This window comes from Haliaeetus albicilla, chromosome 11 (assembly GCF_947461875.1).
Source record: "Haliaeetus albicilla chromosome 11, bHalAlb1.1, whole genome shotgun sequence".
Lineage (NCBI taxonomy): Eukaryota > Metazoa > Chordata > Aves > Accipitriformes > Accipitridae > Haliaeetus > Haliaeetus albicilla.
In genome coordinates, this window is record NC_091493.1 from 38,109,325 (window position 1) to 38,112,930 (window position 3,606).

A 3,606-nucleotide genomic window follows, 5' to 3' on the forward strand; every position below is an offset into this window, starting at 1 on the left:
GTTCTGCACCACTACTTCAATAACACTTTACAATCTGAATGGTAATATCTGAAGAAAGGAGGATCATTTTTGAGGAAAAAACCAAGGACATTAGGTATATTATTTTTAAGATATAACTTCATGATCTTTTTAAAATCGCTTTACACATACACACATCTTAATTGCATACACGATATTTGTTAAAAAAAACCAAACCCTGACAGCACCTTAAGGATATTTTGCCTCCGAGTTTGAGCACTGACTTGTAAACATCCATAACATTTAACTGTTGGCACACTCTGGTAGCAAGCATTGCCCTGGCAGGCGTTTGGGGAGGTGCATCGGGGACTGTGTCCCTCAAGAAATTTGGGGGTGGCTGCCCTGCAGGGTGGCAGACAGCACTGGATCATGGATGCCATCTGCACCACGTCACTTGCCTGCTGGCCAAAAAAGTCCCTAGTCTGTTCATTCGTATTACAGACATAGTCTCCAAGATGAATGTAGCAGACTTTTTTTTAAGTATAACGTTTTGTAACATGTTTTTATGGATGGGGAAGTGGAGAACCAACCGAAATGCAAGGCTTATTTCACAGAAAGAAAAACTGAGGCACAAAGCCCTTGCTTACTGTGAAATGAGCTGGTGGGTGAGCTGTAGACAAGGCAGAACTTCTCACTAAACCAAGCACAAACCAAGACTTTGCCTCCCAGGCCTTGACAGACTGTAAAGTCCATGACACTCACATGGCAAGTGGCCTGTTTTCCAATACATTGATAATCAAGACTAACTTACGTGGGAATCAGATACCATGGCTGGCAAACAGAACAAGAAAAAATATGGTACTTGTATTAGTTAAGTATGAATGATTCAGACAGCTGTAGCCATTTACAAAGTGCAGTTACAAAGTTCCTGCGGGAAAATCTAGTTTTCCATCTTACTATCAGACATAGGTAATGATATTTGGGAATACTAGCTGCAATCATGGAATTTTTCAAGGCTTTCTTTTAAATGACCTACTTTGTTTCTCTAAGTATCTGCTGAACTTTTGATAATACAGATAAGAGCAATTATTTGGAACTTGTTATTATTAATGATGCCATGCCACAAGTTATTTTTAAGTACAAAAGTAGGTAAATTACTTTTATGACAATTTACAGAGGATAATGTAAACTTTGCTAATGAAAAATAAGCTATTCCAGATAATGCAATTTTGGTTAAGGAAAAAAAAGAACAACTATAAACAAGCTGTAAGAGCAACATGTTTTGAAACACTTTCACGATTGTGTTGTCATCTCAGCCTTGACCGTAATGAACTATGCCCATATCTGAATGTGCCAGGATCAGTTCAGAAGGCTGTGGAGATAACTCAGGCTATTTTTAAGACCGAGTAAGCCAGTGAGAAGGATAACAACTAGAGAAGGATAAAAAAATGCGACAGGCAGATGAACCTACAGTTTGTTTTCATTCCATTCTACTCATTTTCAGATTCAGTAACTTGGGGCCCATTATTGCAAATTCAAACAAGCAGCACTTTGGCTTTTAAAATACTACTCCACTAAAATCTCTTTTTTTCTGAAGAACTGCAACAGTTTCGTATTTACTGCTGTTTTCCAGTGAGATATGGGTAAAGCTGAAAATGTTTCAAGTTGAAACTTTAAGAGGTCCCATCCTAACCCCATAAAAGGATTCTAACGAAACATAAGGAATAATTAATTAAGAAAGAGTTGTGCCAGTCTGCAATGGCAATATGCATAGGTCCGATATAATAAAAGTTTGACTAAAGCTGCTTTAAAACATTATCTGAAATAATTATATTTCTTAAATAGATTCTATATGTATATTTGCATACCAAAGTGTATTGTTCTATTTATAATATTGTTGTTACTGCTAAAAGACATGCTTTGTGTTAATAAAAGTATGCAAAATTAGAGTATTTCAGCTTGGTTTACAAAGGAAGCAAGGCTTATGCAACTGCACTTTCTGTCTCTGAGATCCCATCATAATTTTCAAGTCTTCAGGCTATTTTCTATCAACTTTGATGAGAAAGAAAGAATTTCAAAGATGACTAGGATCATCTAAGCTCCGTGAGGATCAGTGGCAGGTCAGAAAAGTACACTAGTGAAGAAAGGCAGGCCCTGGCCCAGGTGCTATGTATGTTATTATCCTGGTTTCATCTGGGATAGAGTTAATTTTCTTTCTAGTAGCTGGTACAGTATTATGTTTTGGATTCAGTATGAGAAGAATGTGGATAACACACTGATGTTTTCAGTTGTCGCTAAGTAGTGTTTAGACTAAGTCAAGGATTTTTCAGCTTCTCATGCCCAGCCAGCAAGAAGGCTGGAGGGGCACAAGAAGTTGGGAGGGGACACAGCCAGGACAGCTGAACCAAACTGGCCAAAGGAATATTCCATACCATGTGAAGTCATGCCCAGTATGTAAACTGGGGGGAGATGGGGGGGGGGCGGGGGGCAGGAGGGGAAGAGGCATAGATCGCTGCTCGGGAACTAACTGGGCATCAGTCCGCAAGTGAGCAACTGCATCGCACATCACTTGTTTTGTATATCCCAGTTCTTTCATTATTATTGTTATCATTTCCTTTCTGTCCTACTAAACCATTCTTATCTCAACCTGTTTTACTCCCCCCCCCCCCAATTCTCTCCCCTGTCCCACTGGGTGGGGGGGGGAAGTGAGCAAGTGGTTTTGTGGTGCTTAGTTGCTGGCTGGGGTTAAACTATGACAGTTGTCTAGAAGAATGACAGGCAGCCAGCATTTGTACTTCCTGACCAGTCACAAACTGTACCATCTCTTGTGGCATGGAGAATACAGAATGTCATCTAACAGGAAAAAAAAAGATTAAAAACCCTTTGGGCACTATTCAAGGCACCATTTGCCTTCAAATAGGCCATCACAGCTAAGCTTTTGTCAAATTCAGTGCATAAGCAGCGGCTGGCACACAATTCTTGATCCCCACACACCCTAAGGTGCCCCATCACCAAGTGTCCACTGGTTTCATTAAGGTTACAGTTATTCAGCACACCTACAAACCCCATCAATAAGCCCCGCAGGCCCATTCCCTTACCTAAGCTACCTAACACGGCAATGTACCAGTCCTTTCTCAGGACAGGGTTGGGACAAGCCAGGTCAGCCGGGTTCTGGGAGCAGTGGGCATGAGCAGGCCCCGGAGGCTCGGCAGCTCCCTGCCACACAGAAACGCACAACCTGAGGGCCGCAGCACCTCACTCCTCAGCTGCGGCCAGACCAGCTGGTGGTGGTCGTGGTGGTACAGCCCCCACCTCTATCACCCGCTTCGGCTCAGCGCCCCTAAGGAGCGGGAAGCAGCCCAGAGAAATCAAACCCGCGCCTAACCCAGGCGTGAGGCGACCCCGCGCAGCCGCCATCTCCCGCCTCGCCCGCCTTTTCTCCTCACGCCTCGGTCCCGCCCCTCCCGCAAGCCCCACCCTCCGCGCTCTCCTATTGGCCAGGAGCCCGCTCTTCCCCACCCCTAACGCCTCTCTGGGACTGTCTCGGAAGGAGAGAGGGAGGGGCGAGTCTCGCGAGAAGTGGCAGTTCCCGGCCTGACGCGCCTCCCGCCTCTCGGCCGGCAGCGGGCGCTGACAGCGGCCCTGCCG